The sequence below is a fragment of the Pinus tabuliformis genome, chromosome 5_1 (assembly GCF_031772625.1).
Source record: "Pinus tabuliformis cultivar Carrire ecotype Pingquan chromosome 5_1, CPIR1, whole genome shotgun sequence".
Taxonomy (NCBI): Eukaryota; Viridiplantae; Streptophyta; class Pinopsida; order Pinales; family Pinaceae; genus Pinus; species Pinus tabuliformis.
This window is the reverse complement of record NC_142305.1, coordinates 411931995-411945833: the sequence shown is the minus strand read 5'-3', so window position 1 is coordinate 411945833 and position 13839 is coordinate 411931995.

Sequence of the window (13839 nt, the reverse complement as noted above, 5' to 3'; positions counted from 1 at the left end):
CAACTGCTAATCCTAAGTTGGTAAAATTGTCCAAAGCATTGCCGCCAAAGATCAAGGACAAATACATCAGTTTGTTGGCCTCATTTGCAGATGTGTTTGTTTGGGACTATTTTGACTTAAAGACATATGATACTAATATAATTCAGCACACCATACCCATCAAGCCCAATCAAAAACCATTCAAAAAAAAGTTGAGGAGGCTAAGTCCAAAGTTGCTGCCATCTATTGAAAAGGAGGTAAACAGGTTGTATAAGTCAGGGATCATTGTGCCCATCAGATTTTCCGATTGGATCTCTAACTTTGTGCCCGTACGAAAGAAGACAGGTGAAATTTGCTTATGCATTGATTTTAGAAATCTCAATAAAGTTTCATTGAAGGACAACTATCCACTGCCCAAAATGGACCATATACTTCAGCGAGTAGTGGGAGCATCTCGTATGTCACTACTTGATGGTTATTCCGAATATAACCAAGTTTCTTTCCATGAAGATGATCCAGACAAGACAACATTCACCACTCCATGGGGAACCTTTCATTACGCCAAAATGCCTTTCGGTTTAAAGAATGCAGGTGCCACTTTTCAATGTGGAATGGACTTGGATTTTGCAGATGAGAAGGATGTATTTTTGGTCGTATACTTGGATGATTTAACAGTGTTTTCCAACTTTGATGAAGAGCACATGTACCATCTAAAAATTGTCTTCCAAAAGTGCAGAAAATATGGTTTGTCGCTGAATTGAAAAAGAGCTTGTTCGCCATGGAGGAAGGAAAACTACTCCGGAAAATTATCTCAAAGGATGGCATTCGTATTGACCCAGCATGTTTGCAAGCAATTCAGCAAATCGATCTGCCTCGAAATAAAAAAGAGATACAATCATTCAATGGTAAGATGAATTTCCTATGTCGCTTTGTTCCTAATCTCACTGAACACCTAAGAGAGATGACAAACATGATTAAGAAGGACAGCCAAGTGAAATGGACAGAGGAGGCTGTAAAATCTTTCAATTTGGTCAAATTGACTCTCTCTTCAGCCCCAGTTCTAGTTAGCCCGGACTACACTCAGGGTTTCATATTGTTTTCATTTGCTTCGGAGCACACTATGGCAGCTGTATTATTGTAGAAAAGAGATAATCATGAAAGACCCATTGCATTCTTTAGCAGAGCTATAAGAGATGCAGCCTTAAAGTATAACATCATTGAGAAGCAAGCCCTGGCACTTGTGAAGGCATTGAAAGATTTCCGGGTATATATTCTGAATTCTCATATTGTGGCCTATGTTCCTAACACTGTTGTCAAAGATATTTTAGTGCAGACCAATCTGGAAGGAAGACGAGCCAAATGGATTGCATCCTTGCTAGAATATGATGTGGAAATAAAGCCTACAAAGATGGTTAAAGGACAGGGATTGGCGAAGTTAATGGCCAAATCAAACTTGCATGCCTTGGACATAAATTTAATCACTGCTATGTCCGATGAGAATGAGGAAGGGTCTTCAATTCAGGTATCTGAAATGTTTTCTCTCTCTCCATGGTATTCAGATATCATATATGTGCTTAAAAATTTTTCACCACCGCCCGGCATGCCTAGAAACTGAGCAAGAACACTAAAGTTGAAAGCTGCCAAGTTTTGTATTCTTAATTCTACACTTTATTGGAAAGATTCTGATCGCATTCTTTTGAATTGTTTGGTGGAAGAAGAAGCACAGAAAGTTATGGAGGATTTCCATGGAGGAGAATGTGGTGGTCACCTTTTTTGGAAATCAACAACAAATAAAATTCTGAGAGCAGGGTACTATTGGCCGACATTGTTTGCTGATGTATATAAGATGGTCAAGCGCTGTCATAAATGTCAGATTTTCGAAGGGAAGCAGAAGTTACAGCCTTTGCCACTTAAGCCTATCGAGGTGAGCGCTCCTTTCCAGCAATGGGGGTTGGATTTCATTGGTGAAATTCATCCCGCTTCTTCCGGTCAGCACAGGTGGATCCTCACAGCGACAGATTATTTCATGAAATGGATCGAGGCAATTCCCACCAGACAAGCTACAGATGTGGTAATCATTTCATTCCTTGAAAATAACATCTTGTCTCATTTTGGTTGCCTGAATAAGTTAATCACCGATAACGCAACAGCTTTCAAATCAAAAAGGATGGTAGAGTTTTGTCATAAATATCACATCATTTTGGGTCACTCAACTGCCTATCATCCGCAAGGCAATGGATTGGTGGAGTCTTCGAACAAATCATTGGTCAACATCATCAAGAAGCTGCTGGAAATAAATAAGAAGAGCTGGCATAAGAGGTTGGTCCATGCACTTTGGGCAGATCGGGTCAGTCAGAAAAAATCCATTGAGATGTCACGATTTGAGCTTGTTTATGGAGTTGATATAGTATTCGCTACCTCTCTCGCTTCACCAGTAGTCACACTTCTTCAGGAGGCCTGCAGTGAAGAGTATCCCATGCAGAGAAGGTTGAATCAAATGGCCCACTTGCAGCAGACAAGAGAAGAAGTTTTCAAGAACATCCAAATTGCAGGAGAATATCAAGAAAATTTATGAGAGAAAAGCAAAGGCAGATAAATTTCAGTTGGATGATGTGGTGCTGAAGTGGGATGCAAGGAATGAGGAGAAAGTTAAGCACGGAGTTCAACAATATTTGGAAAGGTCCTTTCAAGATTGCAGCATATAGGGGTCAGAATGCCTTTCTTCTGAAGGAAATGAACGGGGAAGATTGTTTAGGAGGGCCGATCAATGGTCGACTACTCAAGCGGTACCATTTCTAAGTTATTAATGTTGCTTCCACTGTCATTGTAAATACCATTTTTATTTCAGTTTGGTTTGAGTTTGTCAAGTTAGTCTTCAAGTCATTTCAATGTCAAGTTTGAGTCAACTTTTTGGTCATTTTGGTTTCATAAATGAGTCAGAGTCCTGTCTTGTTTGTCGAAATGATGACTCCATAGCCTAATGGACAAAGGCACTGTCTATATCTTCTAGAGATCTACTGTTCTTGGCACCTCCAGGGAGCTACCATCCCCCATTGGAGCCAATGTTAGAATTGGTCCGGTCAGTCCTCCGTCAGAGATCAAAACTCTTTATGCATTTCATTTTTAGGTTTCCCACTCCATTCACTCAGCTGCATTCTGCTAGGGGCATGCCATAATTTGACGGAAAAGGTCATGCTAGTCATTTCCCCTCATGTCAGGCTCCTGCTGGCTTAGGTATTTTGTCAATGATCATCAAAGTCCATGACAGTCAAGGTCTGGTCCTTTAATGGAAAGAGGTAATTTTCGATCATTAGGTCCAGGGACTTATCATTTTGGTCTTTAAATATGTCCAATAAATCCATGTAGAACAGAGTGATGCCCTTACAAAGTAATGATTCAGAGAGTTTCATCGTCATATTGATAAACTTTGATTGTTCTTCAAAACTCTGTTTTGAAGAAAAGTCAAACAATGTCATTGGTGATAAAATTTTCAATGAGATCGACAGTCGATTTCTCCAAGCGTAGTCACGGTTCCCGTGGCCAATTCCCCCTCATGCAATCCTTGCAAATAGTGCTGAAAATTTCATCATTTGAGCTAAAATATCAAAGGGAAAGTGAAAATTAGTGTTGCTTTAAATCAGGGAAAAAGTGTCAAAACATAACATTAGAAAAATGGGTTTTTAAAAAGAAAAAATTTAACCCATGACTTCTAAGACTTTATATACAAGTTCCCACCAAAATCAAAGTCATTGTGCAAATCAAGTGCGTAGAGAGACATTGCAAACTATTTGAGTGTGCATTGTGGTGTTTCGAGCAAAGTTGGAGGCGGTTTACAGGGTGCGGTGGATATAGACAGGGGCACGAGACACACACAGGGCGTGGCACACACAAGGCCAGCCCGCAATGTAATTTTCTAACTGGCGTGATGGACACCCAGGGCGCGACGCACTGGGTTTTGCACATGACGCACACAGAGGAAGCGCTCAGAACCTTGCCAAACTTCCTCAAATCTTTTCTGAAGCTCATCAAATTGCAATGTAGGCTCTATAACATCACTGGTTCCTCAAATTTTGTAAATGATATGGTGATTTGTGGCAATGTTGTAAATGCAACAAATCTCATAAAACAACCACAAGAAAACATAAAGGGCCATTTTTATAGGGCTGTATATTTGTGGTGTTGATGCCAAGGTTCCATTTTCCCTTCCTTTACATTTTTCCTTATCCCCATATGCCATTTTTTCCTATTATCACTACCCTAAAATACTACCAAACGCATATTCCTTATCCCTCCACTATTGGGTCAATACAAACCCCAAAACCTACCTTGTCAAAACTCCAAAAACCCTACCCTATTAAATACCCAAACCCGCTACATATCCCTAAACAAACTTCTCCCCATAACCCCTATTCCCATCACATTACTCCCCTCCTAATACTCCCTTTTATTTCATTGTTCCCCTTGGTGGCAGATATCACAAAAACGACACCTAGCTTCACCATCATCAAAGGGTAGCCTAAGTAAAATACATAAACAATAGTCATGGCATCTGAGGGTTCATCAGAGTATGAGGTGGAAACTCACAGTGATACAACTTCATGAGAACAGGCCCCCAGGAGACATCACAAGAGTGGCAAACATGTCAGGGATGAGCCAAACACCCTTACTGAATTACAGGCATGCCCACTTTCTATGACATGTTTCTAGCACCTAGCATGTTTTGAATTTTGTCAAAGGGTGGCTAATGTTAGAGTTCATCATGAGTTCGGCCATCTTTTTGTGCTTCACCTACATGGAGGTCAGTCTATCTTAGTCGGGGTCACCTTCACATTGACACCCAAAACTATCTCAGTAGCAACAGGCATACCAAATGTTGGAGAACAGTGGCATAAGAAGAAGAAGGTGGATAGGCAATACTATGAGCCTTACATTAAGGGCAGTTGTTTGAGGAACCTCACAAGAGTCTTCCCATTTAGATATTTTAAATATAAGTATGCTCCACTCATGAGGTTGATCATGAAGTACTTCAGTTGTGAGGGGAGGTTTTCTCACCTATATGCCTATCACATCAGGTTTCTCATGCACTTTACCAGGGTGCGGATGATGAACCTCCCATTCTCATTTGCAAGAAAATAGAGAGGATGAACAATTTCATGCACCATAAGACCCCTCAGCAGCACCTTAACAGTGTTTATCACTTTTCTCTTATCCAGATTTTGGTGGATCACCATTTGGGATTGCAGGGCATTGCTTAGGAGGACTTCATCTCCCAGGACTTCTTCAGAACTCCACAGGTAGTATCAGAGGCAGAGCATGAGATAGGTGGTCCTTCTCATCAGTATGAATGCCATGAGACCGATACTATGCCAGTATTCATCACCTATCAAAGAGGCAGTAGACATTTGTTTTTAGCGGCAAAGCGAGTGTTATCTCCACCTGGGGTGGAAGGGGCCTCGCTTCCTACATTGACGACATAGGAAGAGGACAGAGGTAAGGATCCAATGCATGTGAGGGGCCTTCAGGTGAGCGATCAGGTAAACGAGAGACAAAATTCGTTCTCCTTCATGATGATGAGACAGATAGAGAACCGACAAATGCGAAGCTTAGAGAGATAATCCCGGAGTAGCAATCTGAGATCGAGTCCTTATCCCTTGACTTGGAGAGGGCTAAGTGGAACATGAAATACCTGGAGTAGAGGAACAAACAGTTGGAGGATCAGCGGGTTATCATGGAGCTACAAAACATTCGTGAGCATCGCCAAGTTGCAAAAAGAAGAAGAGTTGAGGTCATGTCATTGGAGCAAGAGATCAATGAGGATCGGTAAGCTAATCTAGAGAGAGTTAACATGCACTTGGAGAGGCTGTTGTACAAGGCTGATAAGGACCACGCCTTACTAAAACACATGGATTTCCATTAGACCGCACGAAACATGAGTGCAAGGGCCCGGATAAAGAGCTTGAAGGCAAAATTGAGCAAAGAAACAAAAGAGGCAAAAGAGGCAAAAGAGTAAGATCAGCTTCGAATCTTGGCTCAAGATTCCTTGGCACAGCATAGCACTTCATAGAGGATTTCCAGCTGAAATTTCAAGAAATTTTTGGAAATTTTCGTCATGTGACAAATTTTTGGGCAATACATATGTTTTTTCTCCCAATGGCGTGACGCTAAAAATTGGGAGCTCCAAATGAAGAATGGTTTGCATTTTTGGATTTAGCATGAAAAATCATGATACATGGTGCTTGGACAAGAAATTTGGGCAATATTTGAGTCTCCAGGGGGTCAAAAACACCCAAAAAATGACCTCTCTACCCCTATTTTGACACACAGGAAGCAGTCTTGGGAGAATGAAGATTTGGAGGGGAAAATGAGCACCAAATTCAGAAATTCCACTTGGGTTAGAATGTAGACAGGACGGGATTTTGAACAAGTGCACTTGGGCACACCTTTGACTCCTGAAAGTGCCTCAAAATAGGCTCCAAAATGGCACGACGCACACAGAAAATGGCGTGGCACATACAAGAAAAAAGCCCAATTTTACCTTCCTTTCGCGAAATTTCGATTCGCGACTTCTCCTAGTAGGCTTCCTCATCTACATTTTAGTTTTTTGGCACCTAAGGTGGCATTTAAAGTATTTTCACTCGAGATTGACTTCTATCCAAGTGAAAAGGAAGGAAAATAGTCACCCAAGCCATTTGTCATGTTTGTAACGTTGCACCTGTAGCTAATGGTTGGCTTTCCACTTCCATTTTGTAATGATTCGAGTAACTCCCCAACCCCTGGGCATTCTATCTATTCATGGCACATTCTATATATTGTATGCAAACTATTTGCAAAGGGTTGGTTGGCCTGTAACTTCTGGGAGACTATGGGAAAGAAACTTTGTTTCTTCACTATATATTTTTGACAGAGAATTAATGAAAGCCAGTGGCTGTGTTTCATGAGATTCATGTGGTTGTGAGTGTTGTAAATGTGTCTCTTATGTTTCATATATATTTTGTACTGTTCCATGGTTCAAGTTAGATAAGGTAGAATTCAACTTTATTGCTCTGCCTGTGGAAAAATTTCATGTTCATTGTTCTTCTTCTGTTGAAAAGGATTCATGTACTTATGCCCTTTTCACTCTCCTAAGCAATCTCTCCATTATGTATTATTTATAACTAAATTTCTACACTTTCTCCCTATCTTGCGTCACGGAGTAATATATGACTTTGTATGAAATTCTTCGTTCATTGATGTTCGTTGGTCCCATAACATCCCAGAAGCTCAACCATTCATAAAAATTGTTTCTTGTATCCATATTCACTTACTAGCCTAAGATAAATATTTCACTGTAAGTCATCTCAGACCTTTTCGTTTATCCATTCATTGAGCGTGACTCGGAGAGAGCCCTCTCCTGTTCTGGTAGGGCTAGCTACCAGACTGAGCGTGGTTTGTGGTTAACTTGAATTTTGCCTTCCTTCAGCCTAAGGCAGATTTAGGTGCTAACAGACTTGACACCCATCCATATATATCAAGATGTCCTTTGGCACTCCAAGTATCAACGTCATTTTTACAAAATCTGCCATGCAGTAATTCTTCCTATTTATCAAATTATCTTTGACAAGAGAACCCTTAGGATTTCCCTAGAATGCAAAGAAAGCTTCATTCGAGATTGAAATTGGTTTTTTGAGGGGTTATTTACCTATGTTCGAGTCTTTGGTAGTCCCACTAACCCCCATGTATTGCATTTATGTGTCCCTCACAAAATTTTGGCTCAACAGATAGCATACCAAACTGTAGGTAATGGCATTTCAAAATTCTTAAAGGAATCTAATAAAAAAGTGGCAAGTTTTGCATCTTCATTGTGGTATGTATACTTTTGATAATTTCAAGCATGTACCCATTCACATTAATTATATCTTACCATTCAATTTTCCTACTATCCATAACAGACAATATGATCCCCATCAAACTTTCAAGAAGGTTACCACACTATCAAGCATCAAACAACTCTCTCATGAGCCAGACAAGTTTGATGAATTATTTGAAAAATATTCCACCTATTCAATGGAAATGAAATAAAAGAAAAAGTATTTGACTTCATAGAAATTAACTCAATTCACCCATTATGGGGCCGCAAGGCTATCCCATTTACCTATGGATTCATTAAATCTTTATCAAGAAAACATGATTCAAGATGAGGTTATAGTTGTTCATTCCACGTAGGATACTGATACACCAAAAAAAGGAGGCAAGAGATTTATATTTTTCTCATACTTAAGGTGTTTTTCAATGTTCCAAGCTTGAGCACATATGGTAATAGTTTAGTTATGTTTTGCATGAAAAGGAACCCCATGCTTTGAAGACTCCCTGACAAGAGAAGGTCCAGGATACTTATGAAATTTTAGAGCAGACTTCGATTACAATAAAGGCCTCTAATATTGTTTTGGAAACTCAAGAAATCGAAGTTATACCATTCATCCCAACCTTTGGGGTTCTATTAAGGGTTGAAGAGATTCCTCTCCTCGATTTATTTTATAGCCTTGAACACAAAATTGTTGTAAAGCCAATGGAAGAAAAGGAAAATTGAGCAATCCCAGGTTTTAGTTCCTGAGAATGCTTCTTCGAAAGTTTTATGAAAGGGTTCTTTTTCCAGTCCTTCATAGGAATAGGGAAGAAACTCTCAATTCACAGGAGCCTATGTTGAATCCTCAACAATGGAAAAATCCATTGAAGTAAAATGGTTATTGAAATAAAATGAAGACATAATTTTGTAGTTACAATAGAGTTTCGAGATCTAGAAAAGACATATTTATGATCAATGGCAGGGACAACTTATTCAACTCCAAAACCATTTTAATGCCATTAAAGTTCAACATGACTATGATTGGCAAGCCTAAGACACCCATATATAGGAATTATAGAGCAAGATTGAACAACTAATGGTTAATCCTAAATTGAGAGAGTTCAAAAAGGAAGGAGGAGAGTTGAATACTCTCCTTTCTTAACAAAAAATTATCATACATCATAACTTATTGTGATGATATTAAAAATTATTGTAGGTTCACATATGTGGCAAGGCAACACTAAAGGGATATTAGCTAATCTATCTAGAATAGAAGAGTCGCACAAGCAGATAATCTTTACGGAATGGTAGATTCACCATAAGCATGCAGAGACAACAATTTTCAATGCAACATATATCTCTAATAAACTCACTCAAGCCATCGATGATAACTTGTTTCAAGTGAATCTCATTTGAAACTTCCCCGAGGGACATCTTCTAGATATCGAATGGCTAAGTAAAACATGGCAGGAATCATCCAAAAAATAGGCCAAAATAATTTAGCAGTTATCCAAAACTGAATTTGAAAGTCATTAGAAGTTCTTAGTCAAGCCTCATAGCTGGTGATCAAGGCTTATATTCTTATCCAACACAACCAATCACATGTTGCTACCATTAAGGGATGCCATATTTATCATCAAGATGCAGATTTAGCTGAAGAATCCACATGAATTGAAGCATATGGCCTCATAGCCAATGGTTAATGCTCATATGCCTATCCAACACTACCACTCACATGTTTCTAGCATTAAGTGATGCCATATTTATCATCCATATGCAGATTCATCCAAAGAATCCACCTAAATTAAAGCATATTACAGATACTTATGAACTACAAAAATGAATGGGAGGATAGTCCTGTTGATAGTCCTAGTCAAATTGTTATAACAAATTCAAAAAATGCCTCTTTAGTTTATTTTAACCATTTTTTATTTAACCACTTCAAGGTTTTACTCTATTTTTCTATATTTCTATTTCATTTTGACACTATAAATCCCCTCCATTTGTTAATAGAAGGGGTTCTGAATTTTGGAGAGAAGGATTTTGGTTACACTATTTTGACTCAAGTTTTTCTTAATAGAAATTTGAACCACCACAATTTTCTCATGAGAATATTTAAAATATACCACGTAATGTTATCTATTTATGATTGATTTGTTTAAGAGTTGAATGGTAATTTGATTATGATTATCATATATATGCTGTAACAATCATACATTTTTCACTACTGATATGTATGATTGAAATTATATATTATATGCATAAACAACAAAAATTTCATATATGTGACCAATTAATCAACTAATTTAATTAACTTTTTAATTAAATTAGTTATCACTTTATTCTTTAAGCTTGTAATAATAATATAACCTATATTGTCATGTTACTTATGAGATCTTTTTGAATCACATATACAGATATCATTTCCATGATAGATATTAAGTTTAACTATTCTTCATTTTTGGTTTTAACTGTATAATTACATCATACATATATACTCCATCCATTTTTATAATTTATTTCAAGGGAAATTACTCCCACAATTTCTAGTCGGGCCACCATTCCAAACGAAAAAGGATCTGTTATAAGGTCTCCACTGGGTTTCTTTCCCCCAATTTTGAGGAAGACATTTTGAGACTTCAACATTTTTGTTGCTAGAAGGTGGGAAATCAAACTATGAACGAAAAAAGGTCTAATCCCAAATCAAAAGGTAATTCTAAGACTTAGTCTCCATCAAAGTCACCACAAACTTCAAGATCCCATTCCAATTCTCCTAATCCTAGATATGAAGTTATTGAAATAGTCACAAAATACTATAGCATACTTCCAAAGTCAGTTGGCCCAACTTCTACAAAAGAACCTATTGAGCTCCCTGAAGTTTAAACTTTGATTCAAATATTATAAGGGATTTCATTATCTGGAGAAAAACCTACTGACTCTGATTTATTTGAAGGGAGTGTTACCTCATCTTTACAGTCTTCTCATGTGTTAACTAGATCCTAGAGTGAAAAACTTGGAGTCAAACCTTTTGATTTTCCATTACCCACACATTGGAAAAAGAAAAATACTTGAGATACGCATTCTTCTACTAGTGATATTACATCATCCTCTCTAGCTCATATTCCTTATCTCTATCCCTCTTCATCTCATCCTCCCCCACCTCCATCTTCTCAGCCTTTGATCCCTTCCATCCCCATTACTCAAACACAATCAATTGGTCTTATTGTAATTAGTAGTGCTAGAGGGGAAACTCTGAAACTACTCAATCTTTTAAAAGCTCCACATCATGTATAACTTCCTCTATTACTAGAACTCCTAGAATGGAAAGTATACCATGGAACAAGCAAGGGGTAGTTCATATCACTCCACCATTAGATCCTCTTTCAAAAAATCGAGAGAGATGGAGACCAAAATTTAACCTTGATGATGGTCTGCCTGCAGAGGAACACCTTCATAATTTCATGTTAGCTATTAATCATAATTGATTCATAGAAGAGGATTGTGTTTGTGGATTTTTTCCCTACATGTTTGAGGGATTTGTAGGGTCTTGTTATTTATCTCTTCCTATTGTACCAATAAAAAATTGGGATATGTATGAAGAGAATTTTTGTTAAAAATTTGGGATGACCGAATAGCAGTAACTCTAATTAATGATTTTTCAAATTTCAAAACCAATCAAAATGAGAAAATCAAGTATTTTAACTCAAGATTTAAAAAATACCTAAAAACAATCCCAAACACTTCAAGACCTGGAACTGATGTGAAAATTTAATGTTATGTTAGTGATATTCCTTCAAATATTTACATGTTCATAGATAGAGCTAATATAATAGTACTACTTGATAACAAAAAATAACCTCTATTAGTGGAAATGAGAGTTTTGTCCCTTGATAAGAAGTCTGCTACCTAAGAAAGGAAGTAAACAAAAAAGGTTACTTTTAAAGATGAATCCAAGAAAAAGACTTCAAAATATCATTACTATTTCGAAGCATTACAAAAGGTTTTGAGGATAATGTATAACGAGATGGTAGAAATCAAGAAACAAGTAGTTGAGTCTTCAAGGAAGTGCTTTCCACCTTTTCAAAGGAATAGACCCTTACATTGATCACAAACTCTTGTCGATATATTGAATGCATAATCTAAAGAAGATGATAAAGAAGAAGAAACATCCTTATCTGCAGAAGAAGCACAAGAATATGAAATAGTTGAAGCTCATGGTTTATGGGATTTTATTCTGACCACTTCAGAAAATGAAGAAGAAGAGGAAGCCCTACTACTAAGTACTTGAAGCAAGGGATATGATGATACTTCTCTATTAAATAAAAAACAAGTCCCATGGTCATTTGACTAAAGAAAAGAGCATGCATGCTTAAAAAAACTTCTACTCCATCTTTTGATTCTACTCCGAGTACTTCTAAATCTCCCTCATCATCTAAGACCTTGACAGTCTCTGATATCTTGGAATATAATATCATGGAGGACATGGAAATAGTGAAATAGAACATTTCCCCATATGAGGTGATTAAATTAAAACAAAAAAAAAAACTTTTTAATTGATGAATTGAATGCAACCCCTATATCTCCATTACCTCTAATCTTGTTACTACAAAAGCCTAAAAAGGGAAAGGTAAACCTCCAAATGTCCCTATAGATAGGATTGATTCTTCTAATGCTATTTTGATTGGAGATACATAAAATTATCACACTCCTTCTCTCTTAAATTTTGAAATTTTTAATAAGAATGTTCGTAGTTGTTTAGTGGATATTGGTGCATCATCAAATATCATGCCTTATTTAGTTTGCCTGAATTTGAATATTTCACCTCAGAAATATGATGTTCATATTGTTTCAATTAGACTAGAAAAAGTCGAATTTTTAGGAGAGATGAATTATGTTTTGATAAGATTATCTTCAAGTCTGAAAGTTTTTCAAATAATTGATATTTTGGTTGCAGACATCCTGAGATTCTATGGTAATATTTTAAGAAAGGACTGGTCTGAGAAACTACATGGTTACTTTGCAAATGGTTGGTCACATCTTTGGCTTCCTTATAATGGAAAACCTAATCAAATTTGTGTTGATAGGGAAAATAATATGAAGTATTTTGTGAATGATTTAGATGTGGAAAATGAGCTAGTAATATTCACAAACAATATTATTTGAAATTATTCTCTTGAATCTTCCTTTGGTAATTTTGCAGTCCATAACTATCCCTTTTCAGTTGATTCTGTTTCATCTTAGAGTGAATTTTTTTCTCAAACAAATTCATTTAGATGTGTCAATATTGTATAAATCCTGTAAATAAGTGTGGAAATTTATTTTGAACTCTTTAACTTAATTGATCAAAATCTAATGATGGTGTAGGAGCCGGTTGCATCCTGGTAAACCTCGATGGAGAAAAAACTTTGCTTTCTGCAAAATTGGAATTCGATTCTACCAACAACATTGTTGAATATGAAGCATTGGTATAGGGATTGAAGAAGGCCATTAGTCCTGATGTGAGATATCTTAATTTTTTTTCTGATTCAAATATTTTCATCAAACAAGTCAAAAACAACATCCATTTTGTTTCTAATCACCTTAAAGATTACCAATATTTGATCGAATATCTAACCTCCCATTTCACTACATTCAATATAGCACTAATCCAAAGATTACAAAATGCTAGTGTTGATATCCTAGCCAATGTTGCGTTGAGGCTCATTCCACCTAAAGCTTTTAGTCCTCATAGATTTTCAATTAAATTAAGTTTCTTTTCCATCCATTCCAAATAATGTAACCAACTAGCGTTTATTAATGATGATAATATTCACAAACAATATTATTTGAAATTATTCTCTTGAATCTTCCATTGGTAATTTTGCAGCGCATAACTATCCCTTTTCAATTGATTATGTTTCATCTTAGAGTGAATTCTTTTCTCAAAAAAAATCATTTAGATGTGTCAATATTGTATAAAATCCTATAAATATATATGGAAATTTATTTTGAACTCTTTAACTTAATTGATCAAAATCTAATGATGGTGTACAAGCTGG